Source organism: Octopus bimaculoides, chromosome Z (genome assembly GCF_046866305.1).
Source record: "Octopus bimaculoides isolate indiv1 chromosome Z, ASM4686630v1, whole genome shotgun sequence".
NCBI classification, from domain to species: domain Eukaryota; kingdom Metazoa; phylum Mollusca; class Cephalopoda; order Octopoda; family Octopodidae; genus Octopus; species Octopus bimaculoides.
The window spans coordinates 48,135,881-48,153,380 of record NC_142944.1 but is presented as its reverse complement, the minus strand read 5'-3'; the positions used below and the strand labels follow the sequence as shown (position 1 = coordinate 48,153,380).

Here is a 17,500-nt window from a genome sequence, read left to right as displayed (position 1 = left end):
AGATTAATCCCTGTTCACGGTGCAAACGGGAGTCCGGATGGCCTCTGTGCATGGACAATCCAAACACGGACAGGTGTTGCTGCAAGGAGTGACCGGCAGAACGGAAGTGGCGTGACACCGGGGTGTCATTGCCAACGTTGATGTCTCGGAGGTGTTCTGCGAATCGGTCGGCCAGGCGGCGCCCCGTTTGTCCGATGTACAGAGAATGGCAGAGAGAGCAGGAGATACAATAGATAATGTTAGTGGAAGTGCAGGTGAAGGAGTCGGTGATGTGATAGGGTCGGTGATGGGTGCTGGTGAGGAGGGTGGTGTTGGAGAGGTAAGGGCAAGTGCGGCAGCGTGGGCGGGAGCAAGGGAACGAGCCAGGTTGGGAGGTTGGGTTGGGGAAGAAGCTGTGGACCAAGAGGTCTCGTAGGTTATGGGCTCGTTTGAAGGAGGGGAGGAGTCAATTAGGGAAAATGTGGGAGGTGGAGGGGTCGGACTGGAGGCGCCGGAAAGCTCGGAGAATGGAGCGTTGGAGGGGTAGGGTGGTAGGATGGTAGGTGAGGGGAAAAGGGAGGCGGGAAACGGCAGGGTGGGTTCGCGGGGAGAGAGCAGATGCACGGTCCACAGAACGTGCTCTGGCAAGGGCGGTGTGGATGGTGGTGGGTGGATATCCACGCAGGCTAAAGTGGCGAGCCATGAGTTGAGACTGAGTCTCAAAGTCATGGCTGTCGCTGTGTGTGTCTGTGTTTGACCCCCAACATCGCTTGACAACCAATGCTGGTGTGTTTACGTTCCCGTAACTTAGCGGTTTGGCAAAAGAGACCGATAGAATAAGTACTAGGCTTAAAAAGAATAAGCTCTGGGGTCGATTTGCTCGACTAAAGGCGGTGCTCCAGCATGGCCACAGTCAAATGACTGAAACAAGTAAATGAGTAAAAGGGTAAAGAGTATACCAGGAAACAACATAAAGCAAGAAAAATGTAAACAAATAAACAATCTTGAACAAGATTTGCTTGCTATTGTGAAAGCAAATGTCACATAAAATGTATTCATTTGTGTGTGTGTGTATGTACCTGTGTTTGTGAGTGTACGTGTGTGTATATGTGCACTACGTGTGTGTATTTGTATGTTTGGGTGTGTATGTAAGTGCATGTTTGTGTATGTGTGTGCATGTTTGTGTATGTGTGTGTGCATGTGTGTGTATGTATATGTGTATGTGTATATGTGGTTGTGTTTGTATGTGTATGTGTGTATGTTTGTGTGTATGTATGTGTATGTGTATGCATGTCTGTGTGTATACATACAAGTGTATGTGTGTGTATCTGTGTACATGTCTGTTTGTGCGTGTATGTGCATGTGTATATGTGTATGTATGTATCTTTGCATATGCATCTGTATTTGTATGTAAGTGAGTGTGTATATGTGAATGTATGTATGTACATATGTGCATGTACATGTGTGCACGTGTACATGTGTATGTGTGTGTATGTATCTGCATGTCTGTATGCATGTGTGCATGTTTGTCTATGTGTGGATATATATATGTGCATGTGTGTATGTGAGTATGTGTATGCATGCAACCTTGTGAATGTATGTATGAGTCTGTATGTGTGTATATGTATGTATATGTATGTGTGTAGACAGAAAAGTAATACAATTCATTATTCCTTTACCAGTTTCAGCCATTCATCCGTGGCCATGCTGGAGCACTACCTTCAAGGGTTTCTAACCAATTCCAGCAACCCCCAGTTCTTATTTTACCAATATTTATTTGTTGAATTGCTAAATTACATTTATCTGTTTGTTCTGCAAAATTCCTGATGTGTTGTCATATGTTGGAACAGATATTGTTATCTTTGGGGGTGGTCATATTTTTTGGTGCCAAACAACCACACACATTAAATTCTCGTTCTTCATATCAGCTTTATTATTATTTTTCTTATTTTAATGTCCTTTCATTTTTCACTAAAATAACAATTTTTTTTTTATTCTTTTATTCTTGGTTCAGTCATTTGACTGCAGCCATGCTGGAGTACAGCCTTTAGTCAAAGAAATCGAACCCAGAACTTATTCTTCGTAAGTCTAGTACTTATTCTGTCAGTCTCTTTTGTTGAACCGCTATATTTCAAGGACATAAACGCACCAACATCAGTTGTCAAGCGATAGTGGTGGAGACAAATGCAGACACACACACATAAATATATATGTATACTACAGGCTTCTTTCAGTTTCCATCTACCAAATCCACTCACGAGGTTTTGGTTGGCCCAAGGAGCTGAAGTAAAGACCAAGTTATACAGTGTCTGTAGTTCACTGGCAAAAAATAATGACCATCCCCAGATATAAGAATATGTGGCAGCGGCGGTGGTGGTGGTAATGGTAATGGTGGTGGTGGTGCAGGTGTTGTTGTTGTTGTTGGTGGTGGTGGTGGTGATGGCAGTGGCCAATGGTGGTTGTAGTGGATGTTGTGGTCACGGTGGTGGTGGTGGTATTAATATAAGGATGATAAACTTGACAAAATCAAAATCAAGAAATAAACTTTTAAATGGTATTTAAACATTTCTTTTTTTTTTATCAATTAATTAAAAGAGTCATTTAGTAAAGGCGGCACCAAAACCATGTCCCTTTTCAGAGTAACCTAAAAAGATGTTGGAAGAAGAAGGCTGAAGATGGTTGAATGCTTACAACAATGAGAACTCTGTCAAAGGCATCCAAAGACCAGGTGATGGTGTGAAAGATTAAGTCAGTTACTAAAGACTAGGAATGGTTCCTAGGATGGGGTCATTCCATTTTCTGAAATTTGCTTATGAGCAATAAGAGAAGCCACTTGTCTAAAAAGCTGCCTGGTGGAATTGAACCTGAAACCGTGCAGTTGTGAAGCAAAGATCTTTACCGCACAACTAACTGTGTCTGTACCTTTATGCATGTTTTGAACATCAGTTTATGATAATATGCTTGCATGTGTGTGTGTAGACATGTGTGTGTGTAGACATGTGTAGACATGTGTATGTGTAGACATGTGTGTGTGTATAGACATGTGTGTGTGAGGAGAGAGAGAGAGAGAGAGAGAGAGAGAGAGAAAGAGGCAAAGAAAAAGAGAGAGAAACCGTGAAAGAGAGAAGAGAGTTTTTATGTGAGTGTGTTTAAATATATGTATGTGAATGAATGAACGTGTGTGCATAAATGAGTGTGTGTGTGTGTGTATGCACGAGTATGTGTATATGTTTGTACATATGTGAGTGACTGTATGCCAGTGTAAGTGTGCATGAGTAAGTGACAGTGTGTATGTGTATGTGTATATGTATGAGTATGTCTTGGTGTGTAAATGTACATGTGAATGTGTTTTGAACCCAGAATCATGTGCTTGGGAAGCAAAATTCTTAACCACAAACCCAATGTTGCAGCAATATATGTATTTTGTGTGTGTGTGCGCACGCATGAGAGAGAGAAAAAGAGAGAGAGAGAAAGAGAGAGAGGGGGAGGGAGAGAGGGGGGAGAGAGAGAGAGAGAGAGAGAGAGAGAGAGAGAGAGAGAGAGAGAGAATGTGTGTGTGTGTTTGTGGTTAAGCAGAGATTTGAACCAACAACCACATAGATTGTTCTCATAAACTGTGGCAACATAACATGTCTTGAAATAACACAAGTCGAAGGATATCATTTAGCAAAAGTAACACTAAAAAAAGTAGAAAGATAAGAAAAGAAAAGAAAAGAAAAGTAGAAAAATACAGAAAAAAAATTTTGATAAATATATACAAAACACAAGAAAAAAAAGAAGTAAGAATTAAGAAATAATACCTGTGATAACCAAGGGAGGCTCTTAAGAGTAATATATATAAGTTGAATGATGGCAACAGCAGCAAGAACCAACAGCAACAGCAGCAATGATAAGGACTACCACCAGCTGCAATCATTAAACAGCAACAATAATAAGCAAGAGAGTGACAGGTAAAAAGAACAGTCTTTTCTTTTTTTTACATCTAAGCTTCAACACTAATGCTGTTTGTTGACTGACTAAATTTCCTGGTGCCAATATATTAGGTTGTCCAGCTACTTTACTAACTAAACAACTCAATATTTATTTATTTTCTTTTTTTGTTTTTCATTTTTTGTCTTTTATAAAGCCAGCTGTTCTATATTTATGAGATGAATGGTGTTTATTTTTTCACACAAGCTCTTTATTTCTCACACATTTTCATAACTCAATGCTTTAAGTCTGAAAAGTTCCTTCGAAAATTAAGATCAGTTTAAATAAAAGTATATATATGAATGAGGTTATAAAATATATCGCTCGTATATATAAATAAATAAATGTGTCTCTGATACACATAAAACACATTGTTATGAACACAATAACTACCAAAAAACATTTCCTGACTGTTGCAGCCCTTAGATTTATTGAGAGCAATAGATTCATTGATAAAGAATAATGGTTTGGGACTTATACTTTCTTTCATTGTTCGACTTTTTTGACTTCAGTTTTCATTTCACCAGACCTTGTCTTGTTTATGTCTTAATCCAGATCTACTAAGGCCATTGTGATTCAAACATCTACTTCGCAATTTCTTAGTCATGAGTTAGATCCTGCTGCATATCACCTTGAGCAAGTGTCTTTTTATCAGAGCCTCAAAGACAAGAGAAATTTGATGGTCACAAACTGTTTGAGAGAATGAAGGAGGGTCACATTTCTGTGAGGGGGAGGGGGATGAGGGGCACGTTCCCCTCTCAAGAAAAGAAGTGTGCCCTTCTAAATAATGTTATTACGCCCTTTTCTCCTGGAATTGTATTCTCTTCTGATCTGCCCTCTCTTCAAAAAATTCCCAGAACCATGCCTGTGTCTGGTAGACTTTATTCTACCATTTGATTAAACACTACCTTGGGTGTCCTTAGTAGAAGCCACTCTATTACAAGTACTCGGGGCTGCTCTTTTCTGGGAACAACTTCCTGTACTCCCCCTTCCTTCACATTTCTTTCTGTCACAAACCAGAGCTTAACCCAGTTTCTGTATTTTGTAAGAGAGTGAAACTAAAATACTCCCTCTTCCTTCGAAGGAGACACCAGTCCTTTACAGGATTAACTTCCCAACAATTGTCGGGGCTCAGTTATGATTGAGTGAACTGAAGTGACATGAAAAGAAATGTCTTGCTCAAGAACACAACACATCAACTGGTCTAAGAATCAGAACCACAATCTTATGATTGTGATTGCAACAGTCAAGCCAAAAGGCCACATGCCTTTCCATCGCATTTAGAGACTCTGAAAGAAGATTGTTGCTTTCTCTCCTCTGTCATAGATAAAGTACCAGTACTAAGGTGGATTCTTCTTTTTCCTCTTCACTATCCTCCCTCTCTCCTTCTCTCTTTCTCTCTCACTCTCCCTTCCTTTCTCCCCCCCTCTCTCTCACTCTCCTTCCACTTCTCTTCTCCTTTCTCTCCTTCTCTCTTATTCTTTAGAAGAAATCAGCTGTGTTCAAACCTGAAGAAGGACAGGCTCTACCAAATTTAACCCTTTTGATACCAACTTGCCCAAGAATGCTCCTGGCTCTATAATACAAACTGCAGCGATCTTTCGATACTAGGCCAAAATATCGGCCTTTTCCGTAAAAAGTGTCTTCGGCGATCTTTACCAAAGATCGGTCTTTTCCGTAACACCCGCACGATCTTCACTGGGGTGTTAATGTTAGGGTTTTAGTGTCAGGGTTAGGGTTTTAGGATTAGTTTTAGGGTTAGGGCTAGGGTTAGGGTTTTAGGATTAGTTTTAGGGTTAGGGTTAGTGTTTAGGTTAGGGTTACGGTTACAGTTAGGTTGTTGTTATTATTCTTGTTTCATTACTCTCTGTCTTTGTCTAATTTTTTTTCCCTTGTTTATTTCTTGACATTTTCTTGTTCTGCTGTTGTTGTTGTTGTTGCTCAAGTCCATTTAGAACTTAACCAAGACCTCAACAATGTCATCACCACCACCACCACCACTAACCCTAACCCTAGCCCTAAAACTAACCCTAAAAACCCTAACCCTGATACTAAAACCCTAACCCTAACACCGTAGTGAAGATCGTGCGTGTTTTACGGAAAAGGCTGATCTTTGGTAAAGATCGCCGAAGACACTTTTTATGGAAAAGGCCGATATTTCGTACTGGTATCGAAAGGTCGCCCAAACTTCTTACTGTAGAGTGACCTAAATTAAAACCGTCCATGGAAATTTCATTGTTGATTTACATTCCAAACATCAGTTATTTTACTAAATTCTTCATTATTTCACAACCATTGGAGCATGAAGTGCTCCTCATGACCGTAGGTTTGAGAGATGGTTGTGATCTGTAAACAGTTTGGATTAGGAACTGGAAAGAGAAGTATGAACATGCAATGTGTATGTGCACTGGGAATTTGTTAAATGGAAGAGAAGAATAAAAATGCAATGTGTATGTCAAGATAAAATGGGAGAGAAGGAAAAAAATGCCATGTCAGACAAGTTATACAATGGTCTGCATGCCTCGTCTGACACCACTATCATGGAGCTTTGCAGGAATTTTCTTGTTTTTGAAATTGATTGCAAGAAAGACAATGTCTTCCAACAGAAATATTATAACAAAATGCCAAATAAATACTGTATGTCAAGATAGTTAAGGGTTCTGTCACCATAAACAATAGAATGACAATTAGAATATAACTGGTATTTTGTCCAAAGTTCAATGTGACTAAAGGACAGAACTTCTAAGACATAATGGAGAGTAAAATTTGAGGGAAGGGGTTAATTCTTTGACAGTTTATATATTTATTTCTTTATGTGTCCCTGTATATATATATATATATATATATATATATATATATATATATATATATATATATATAATACAAATAATATATGAGTATATGCATATATACATACATGTATGTACATACCTACATCTACCTGTATATATAGATGCATATCTGGGTACAGGACGTTGCAAAAAAAAACGTAGACAAAATGATAAACAGAATATGGAAAACACACAGGCCACCTAGAGAACATTTCCTTCATCAGCTGCCACCATCATCGTCGTTTAACATCCACTTTCCATGCTAGCATGGGTTGGACAGTTTGACTGAGGACCAGCGAGCCAGAAGGCTGCACCAGGCTCAATCTGATCTGGCAAAGTTTCTACAGCTGGATGCCCTTCATAATGCCAACCACTCCAAGAGTGTAGTGGGTGCTTTTATCTACCACTGACACGAGGGCCAGTCAGGAAGTTCTGGCAACGACCACGCTCAAAAGATGTTTTTTATGTGCCACTTGCACGGGAGCCAGTCCGGCAGCACTGGCAACGATCACGCTCAAATGTTGTTTTTCACGTGCCACTGGCACATGTGCCGGTAAGGTGATGCTGGCAACGATCATGCTTAAATGGTGCTTTTTATGTGCCACCAGCATGGGAGCCAATCAGTGGCCCTGACAACAATCACACTTGGATGCGCTTTTAACGTTCCACTGGAATGAGTGCCAATCAAGTCATTGGCCATGTCAGTGATTTTGATTTTGATTTCACTTGCCTCAATAGGTCTTCGCAAGCAAAGTCTATTGTCCAATGAATGAGGGGTACTCATAAATGGGCTGGTTACACCCACTGGCATAGGCCATGGTCTCACTTGGCTTGTCAGGTCTTCTCAAGCACAGCATACCTCCAAAAATCTTGGTCACTAGTCATTGCCTCGGTAAGGTCCAATGTTCAAAGCATGGCTGTTCGTACACATGCATCATACAGTCTACCTTTTACTCTGAGTGAGAGGCCTTTTGTCACCAGCAGAGGTAGGAACTCTCTGAACTTTGCCCAGGCTATTCTTATTCTAGCAGCTACACTTTCAGCGCACCCACCCCTACTACTAACTTGGTCCCCTAGGTAATGGAAGCTATCAACTACTTGCAGTTTTTCGCCCTGGAATGTGACAGAAGCTGTTCTCTGCACATTTTCAGTGTTTATAGCACCTGAGCATTTTCCACATGCAAAAACTATCTTCCCAGTTAGCCTTCCTACTTATTAAGACTTTGATTTTAGCTATGTTGACTTTAAGGCCCTTTGATTCTAATCCTTACTTCCACACCTGAAACTTTTCTTCTTGTTCTGATAGTGACTCAGCAATTAGAGCAAGGTCATCAGCATAGAGGAGATCCCAGGGGCATCTTGTCTTGAATTCCTCTGTTATGATGAACAAAAGGGAGCTGAGGACTGATCCTAGGTGGACCCCTACCCCTACCTGGAATTCTTCACTGTATTTATTGCCAACCCTCACCTTACTGACAGCATCCCTGTACATGGCTTGTGCAACCCGTATATATATATATATACAAAACAAAACAGGAAAATAGAATTTTTGGGGTATTAATTATTCGCCATTACACATGTTTCATTTGCTAACTGGAATTACAAAGTTGTACATGTTTTATAATCTTTGTAATTCTTACCACCAAATGAAATACATGTAATGGTGAATAAATGATACCAAAAAATTTCCATTTTCCTATTTTGTTATACAATAACTCTACAAATAATATTTCCATGATTCTCAATTTTAATACATATTTTGAATAACATGCAATGGTAACTATGGGTACATATTGATTGTGATAAAGGAATAAGTAGATATGCTTCTAGAGGAAACAGCTGAGATTAACCCTAACTACCTACATTATAAATATGTATATATATATATATATATATATATATATATATATATATATATATATATATATATATATATATATATATATATATATATATATATATACATATATATATATATATATATATATATATATATATATATATATATATATATATATATACATATACACACATATATATATATATACATATATATATATATATATATATATATATATATATATATACACATACATATATATATATATATACACACACACACACACACACATATATATATATATATATATATATATATATAGGGTGTCTTTTGGAAAGTAATTCCTTTTTTTAACCATTACGGAATATGAATCAACCAATCACACCAGAGCCATGTGTGGGAACTGCCTAGAAATAGTATATTCATAGTTATTTCAGTAATTAACCCCATGGAGGAAAAGAAATTTATGAAACAACATATTTATCATTGCTTACTGTATGAGTCTCAAAAGAAAAGTACCACTATAGAAGCAATGAAAAACATTTGTGAAGTGTATCCAGATACAGTGAAAGCTTGTACATGTCAGCTGTGGTCTAAAAAGTTTAAAGATTCATTATTACAATGTGGATATCTAATATTTAGTAGATATGCCCTTTGCATTTTTCAATGCAAGGATCTTATAAGGCATGCTACTGATCAGATGACAAATATTTCTCTTGCGGAATTTTCTGCCAAATTTCATGCAATAATCTCAAAAGATCTGATTTTGAAGTTGCCTTCTTCTTCTTTTTATGAAGTGTCCTGTCCATTATGCCCCAGAGGTGTTCAATAGGGTTCATATCTGGTAACTGGCTTGGCTATGGAAATTTTTTAATGCCATTCTTCTCCAACCAATCTTGGGTCTTTTTAGCCATGTGACAAGGAGCCCTATCTTCAATAAATAGTCTTCATTAATTATTTCACCACTATAGAAGATTGAAAGGAGTCCTTTCTTCAATATGGACACATATTTATCTAAGTTTATGTTTCCCTCACACTCCACCAGCTCTGATGAACCATTGCTCCAAATTGCTCCCCAGACCATCACAGAATAGCTGTCTTATTTCATTGTTGGCAGCAATCTTTTCATGTCAAATTCTTGATCTCCAGACCCATACACAACCACTGCCGGGAAATACAGCAAATCTGGACTCATCAGAGAATATGACAGTGTCCCAAAATGCTAGTGGCCTCTCCACCATCTCACTGGCCCAATCTTTTTTCCACTTGATATTGGTTGATTGAAGAAGTGGCTTTGCTTCTGCTGCTCTGCCATAGTAACCAAGTTTCTGGAGATCCCTGACAGCTATTCTGGGACTGACATCAACTTATTCTACTTTATCGGAGGATTTACAATGTGGATTATTTATCCTCCACACTTCACTTAACACTTAACAGAGGGCCCAGCTTGACCCGGGCGAGGCCCAACTTGACCTGGGCGAGGCCCAACTTGACCCAGGCGAGGCCCAGCTTGACCTCCTTCCCCTCCCTGGTGAATTGCACAATCACCCTATTAACTGTAGAAAGTGGGATCTTAAGGTTTTCTGTGATTTCACACTGACTAAGTCCACCTTCAGATTGACCCACAATACAGTCTCTTTGAAATTTGGACAGTTCCAAGGCTTCTTTTGTACCTGGTATGACTAAACAGTCACATATAGAACCTGAAACATAAAAATGTCAATTAATAAAAAATAATAAACCTTTTCAAGTTAAAATAAACATAAAACAATATTTTATGGGGTGTCTATTTACCTCTGTCATGTCTGTGTACATAGAAACATATATATTTATCTCTCTCTCTCGTTGTGCGTGTATGTGTATATATGTATATATATATATGTGCACACACACACATACACATGCACATACACATATGTATATACATCAACACACATTCACTTATTTATTTATTGATTTGCTCATTTGTTGATGTGTTGTATTTACTTTCTTATTTATTTATGAAATCATCATCACCACTACTACTACTACTGCTACTACTAATACTACTACCACTACTACTACCACTACCATCATTATTATTATCTTTACAGTATTGGATGACAGACAAAAAATTTGTCATTCAGGTGTTTTCTTGTATATTGATATAAATACAAATTTGTATAGTTTTGTATTTTACACAGAATTCAAAGAAAACCATTTACCTTCCACTAGCAATGCCCAGCTTCTCCCCTCCCACCACCCAAATTCTTTAAGACCTTTCTGGATTTACTTCCTTCGTTACTAAAGCATGTGTAGTCACTATGGCTAAGATCTCATCGACAGACAGCTTGCATATGCATATTTCACTCTTCCAGTTTTCTCCACTCTCCAACAATGTCTGTAAGACATAAGCGGCTTCTTGGCAATTAAACTATGCAGTCACACCATGATGTCATCCTTCTTTTGTTGGCGCCATGCATTTTCTATATTTCTCCTCTCTCTCTCTCTCACAGCCATGCTTCTCTCCATTTACTCAACTCCATACATGTTGTGTCATATTGTGAGAGCTAATAAGTCAAACATGTGTGCTTTCCTAAGTGAATTCCTGCTACAATGGAATGGACATGCAGTGTGAATGCCTAACTCCAGACTCTCGAAACAGATCTTTGGTGATCTAGCAGTTGGCTCTTGGTTATGTGGTGCATCAAAGAAGAGATACAAAGATATATTCAAGACAACCTTGAAAAAGTGTAACTTAAAGCTTCCTACATAGAAACATCATCATCATCATCGTTTAATGTCCGCTTTCCATGCTAGCATTGGTTGGACGATTTGACTGAGGACTGGTGAACCAGATGGCTACACCAGGCTCCAATCTGATTTGGCAGAGTTTCTACAGCTGGATGCCCTTCCTAATGCCAACCACTCCGAGAGTGTAGTGGGTGCTTTTACGTGCCACTGGCACAAAGGCCAGTCACACGGTACTGGCAACGGCCACGTTCGAAATGGTGTATTTTACGTGCCACCTGCACAGGAGCCAGCCCAGTGGCACTGGCAATGATCTCGCTCGAATGTCTTTTCACGTGCCACCAGCTCAAGTGCCAGGGAGTTGACGTTGATAACAATCCCGCTCAAATGGTGCTATTTACGTGCCACCAGCATGGAAGCCAGACAGCTGGTGTTCTGGCAACGATCACGCTCGGACGGTGCTCTTAGTGCTCCAAATGGAGTATACCACTCAGAATCTGATATGGATAGAGAAGCTAAAGACAAGAGGGCTGCTTGGAAAGCAAGAGTCCCTTCGGTTCTTGTTTCTGTTAATATGTGCCCCTCACTGTGACCATGAATTTTATTTTTATGTTTCCTTTATAAGCTGCCTCAGGATCACAAGGTGTTAAGCTGTTAATTTGGTCATCTTCAGAGATATGGAGTCTGAATGACACTACTCACTAATCTATGTAGAGGTGCTACACCAATGCTTTTAGTTGGTGTACATCCACTTTTCGTATTCCCTCCCCTCAGGGACAATACAAATGTTCTCTGAGATACATACATACATGCATATGATGATTTCAGAGCGTTTAGAATGCTTTTTTATGCTTTGATACTGGTTATACGCTTCCATCTCCAGTCTCTAGCTCCTTACAAACTTTGTAGACGAAAGATCTGGCAACTTTTAAAAATCAAGATATTTCTAAATCGCTATGCTCAGCCTTTATACATACATACATACATACAGACAGACAGACAGACAGACAGACAGACAGACAGAGAAGAAAAGTGCAAAGTTCAACGGTCCAACATAGTGAGATGACTGGAAAGAAGAGGTTAAATGAAAGGGAGATAATAAATAATAATGGTAATGGTAACGGTGACCCCAACGAATTAAGGTGTGCAAGAGTGTGTGTCTATGTGAGAATGGTGTGTGTAAATGTGTATGTATGAAGGAGGTGAGTTAGTCTAACGTGTGTGTGGTGTGTGTGTGAATGGCAGTGAGTCTAACATGTGTGTGTGTTTGTGTGTGTGTGTTGTGTGTGTGCATGTTGTGTGTAGCAGTTGATGTGTGCTTGTTCAGGTGGTGTGTGCACATGTGTATATATATATATGTGTATGTGTGTGTGTGTGTATATATATATATATATATATATATATATATATATATATATATACATACACACACATATCTATATAGATACACACATACACACACACATATATACACATATATATATTCAATTGACTTGTATCAGTTTCCATGTATGAAATCCATTCACAAGGCTTTGGTCAGATTAGGGCTATAGCAAACTTTTGCTCAAGGTGCTATGCAGTAGGACTGAACCCAGAACCATGTGCTTGAGAAGCGAAGTTCTTCACCACACACCCAGTGCTGCACCAATACATAATAATTTTTTTACTAAGTTTGCAGAATGCTCTCTCTCTCTCTCTCTCTCTCTCTCTCTCTCTCTCTCTCTCTCTCTCTCTCTCTCTTAACTTTTGCATCAAGATATGCCAGTAATCAAGTCAAATAATCTTAGGGTCACAAGAGATATCTCCAAGAACTGAATGCTTCTTATTTCTTTATTGCCCACAAGGGGCTAAATATAGAGGGGACAAACAAGGACATACAAAGGGATTAAGTCGATTACATCGACGCCAGTGCGTAACTGGTACCTAATTTATCGACCCCGAAAGGATGAAAGGTAAAGTCGACCTCGGCGGAATTTGAACTCAGAACGTAATAGTTAAAGGAAATACCGCTAAGCATTTCGCCCGGCGCGCTAACGTTTCTGCCAACTCGCCGCCTTATTAATGATAATGATAATAATAATAATAATAATAATAATAATAATAATAATAATAATAATAACAATAATAATAATCCTTTCTACTATAGGCACAAACCCTGAAATTTAGTAGGAGGGGTAAGTTGATTACCCCAGCCCCAGTATTCAACTGGTACTTCTTTTATGACCCCTGAAAGAATGAAAGGCATGCCTTAATAACAACAACAATAATAATAATAATAATAATCCTTTCTACTATAGGTACAAGGCCTGTATTCAACTTTGTTGCTGTTGTACAGCAGGTGTTGTCTCTTTGTGATAACAAGCAATGTTTATAATAAGTCGTTTGTACCGATTCTAAGTATTTTCCTTATCTTGTCTTCTGAAATTAGACACTGTTGATATCTTTCTTTGTGTGGAAGCTTCCCAGTGATGTCAAAATCTCTCAGATTTTATTATCAATGAAATGCATTTCCTTCATAGTTCAGTCGTGTATCCCAGAGTTTGGTATCTTTACTGGCATTTCAAATGCATTGTGGGAATTTATTTTATTGCAGGAAGAAAGGGCTGATTTATTTGTGGAAATCCCTTTGATTGCTCTTAACTTTATCTCCAGCATTATGCTGAAAATGAAGTTTTATGTATAAGGGTGTATGTATGTATGTATGTATGTATGTATGTATGTATGTATGTATGCATGTATGCATGTATGTATGTATGTATGTATGTATGTATGTATGTATGGTAGATATGAATATGTATGAATATGTATATATATGTATGTATGTATGTATGTAAGTATGTATGTATGTATGTATGTATGTATGTATGTATGAACGTATGTGTGTAAGTATGAACGTGTGCATACACACACACACACACACACATATATTCTTTAAATTCTTTAAATTGTTTCAGCTTTAAAGTTGCAGTCATGCTGGGGCAAATGTATATGTGTATATATATATATATATATATATATATATATGGGAGAATATACAAATAATAACAACAGACGAGGACAGGTGGTGTAAATAACAAAAGTATATATTAGTATGATGCTCGGGAATACGGAAAGTCTTTGACGTTTCGAGCTACGCTCTTCAACAGAAAGAATACGGAGACAAGGAGAAAAACACGGAGAAAAAAAATTGATTGAATAGTGTTCAGTCAACGGTCAATCATAATATATATATATATATATATATATATACACACACACACACACATATATATATGAGTGTGTGTGTGTGTGTGTATGTAAGTATGCATGTACATATGTATGTATGTAGTTAGGTAGGTATGAGTATGTATGTTAGTATGAATGTGTGCGTGCATGTATATATATATATATGTGTATGTGTATGCTGTATTCATGCTGGGGCACGTTGTATATATATGTATATATGTACATACACATGTATGTATGTTTGCGTGTATGTATGTATCTATGTATATACATATGGATGCTTGTGAGAATGTAAGTATAGATGTATTTATGATGAATGTATGCTTGTATGGAAGTTTGTTTCTATGGAAGAGGATTATGAATCATAATGGAAGACATATTCTTCCCATTATGACTCCTCTGTTATGAAATATTGCGACAGTTATTCTGAGAGACAACTCCTCACCCCTATGGCTTGTTGAATCATGACGTGGCACTGGGCAGATGACAGAATAATAGGGGATTCAATAAAATGAATGACCAAAACTGACCAAGCGTTGCAAGTGCATACAATTCTATTTTTATCTTTTATTTGTTTCAGACATTGATCTGTGGCCATGCTGGGGCAATGCCTTCATGGGATTAGTCATACAAACCGATACAAATTGTCAAGTGGTGGTGGTGGTGGTGGTAGTGGTGGGGGACAAACACACACATCTGTGTGTGTGGCCGTGTAGTAAGAAGCTTGCTTCCCAACCACATGGTCTCAGGTTCAGTTCCACTGTGTGGCACTATGGGTAAGTGTCTTCTACTGTAGCCTCAGACAGACTAAAGTCTTGTGAGTGGATTTGGTAGATCAAAACTGAAACGAGTTCATCTTATATATATATATGTATATATGTATATATATATATATATTTATATGTATATATATATATGTATATATATATGTATATATATATATATATATGTATATATATATGTATATATATATATATATATATATATATATATATATATATATATATATATATATATATATATATATATATGTATATATATATGTATATATATATATATATATATATATATATATATATATATATATATATATATAACGCCGGTGCATCAGCATGGCCACAGCTCTGAGCTGAAACTATAAAAAAAAAACAAAAACAAATATGTATGTATATATATATATATATATATATATATATATATATATATATTTATATATATATATATATTTATATATATATATATTTATATATATATGTGTGTCTGTGTATGTGTCCCTGCCCTGCCATTACTTGACAACCGATGTTAGTGTGTTTACATCCCCATAACTTAGCGGCTTGGCAAAAGAGCCTGATAGAATAAGTCCTGGGGTCAATTTATTTAACTAAAAGCTAAAAGCCTTTAAGATGGTGCTCTAGCATGGTAACATTCAAATGACTAAAACAAATAAAATAATAAAAGAATATCATCATCATCATCATCATCATCGTTTAACGTCCGCTTTCCATGCTAGCATGGGTTGGACGATTTGACTGAGGACTGGTGAAACCGGATGGCAACACCAGGCTCCAGTCTGATTTGGCAGAGTTTCTACAGCTGGATGCCCTTCCTAACGCCAACCACTCAGAGAGTGTATATATATATATATATATATATATATATATATATATATATATATATATATATATATATATATATATATATATATGTATATATATATGTATTCTTTTACTTGTTTCAGTCATTTGACTGCAGCCATGCTGGGGCACCACCTTTTAGTCAAAAAAGTCGATCCCAGGCCTTATTCTTTATAAGCCTAGTACTTATTCTATTGGTCTCTTTTGCCAAACCACTAAGTTACAGGGATGTAAATACACCAACATTTGTTGTCAAGCAAAGGTGGGTGGGGTGGGACAAATACAGACAAAAAGACACACACACAAACCCCCACTAACTATTCTGCTTATGTGTCTGTGCACACCTTTCAATACAATGCATGCCAGAAGGTCTGCTAATCTAACGGAGGCCTCAAAAGACATTTTTAGATCCACAAAGATTAGAACTAACCTGCAGCTCTTGGTGGTCCAAATAGGATATGCAATCTATGTGGGTGTCTTTTCAAAACATTGTCTGGTTTAAAAAGCCACAACAGATGCCATGATTGTTTTAAGATGTAGGTACAGGAGGTGGTCAAACTCTGTATAAGGAGTAGACAACCACCATATATATATGATGGGCTTCTTTCAGTTTCTGTCTATTAAATCCATTCACAAATCCTGAGGCTACAGTAGAAGACACTTGCCCAAGGTGGCACGCAGTGGGTCTGAACCCGGAACCATGTGGTTGGGAAGCAAACTTGCAGCTCAGCCATGATATATATATATATACATATATACTAGAAGCTAAGCCTGGTTTCACCTGGTTGGTTTGGATGATGTGGCTGTAAAACCTGCTCTGTATAAGCATTTGACTTGTTTGGGCACGCTTACGTTAAAAAACAATTTTAGAATGACTTTTTTCTGTCAAAATGCTAAAAATAACTGACCAACAAAAAAAAAAGTAAGCCCAAATACTAAGCAAACAAAGATGAACCATCTCACTTCCATTGCGCGTGCACATGCACACAAACACATACACACATTCACATACCTCCCCCTTTTACATACACACGCATATATTCACAGAGTTGAAACGCTGTTTGATTTATTTTTTAATGTACAATTTTCATCATCCCACTACCAAGTATGATATCACCCCTTCCTTCCTTATTCATCGATCACCCTTTCCTTTCTCATTCATAAACACAAGAGTATTATTATTATAGTAGATTATCTCAGTAACCATGGAAGCTATGAAAAAATACAAAGTCGAGCAACACCACCAGATCATTTTACACATCTGTGTAATTTTTCATGCAATTCCGCCTAGC

At 37.7% G+C, this 17,500-nt stretch overlaps 1 protein-coding gene across 2 annotated transcripts in view; it reads right to left on the bottom strand.

The window, feature by feature from the left end:
• LOC106876918 (uncharacterized) overlaps positions 1 to 4,012 on the bottom strand; it is a 59,418-nt gene extending 55,406 nt beyond the window's left edge. Inside the window, exon 1 of one of the 2 annotated variants that reach the window (XM_089365258.1) lies at positions 3,780 to 4,012. The gene's annotated coding sequence lies outside the window, so the exon portion shown is untranslated. The remainder of the gene's footprint in view (positions 1 to 3,779) is intronic. The other variant, XM_089365257.1, reaches the window with a different exon arrangement.
• Between the last annotated feature and the right edge of the window lie 13,488 nt (positions 4,013 to 17,500).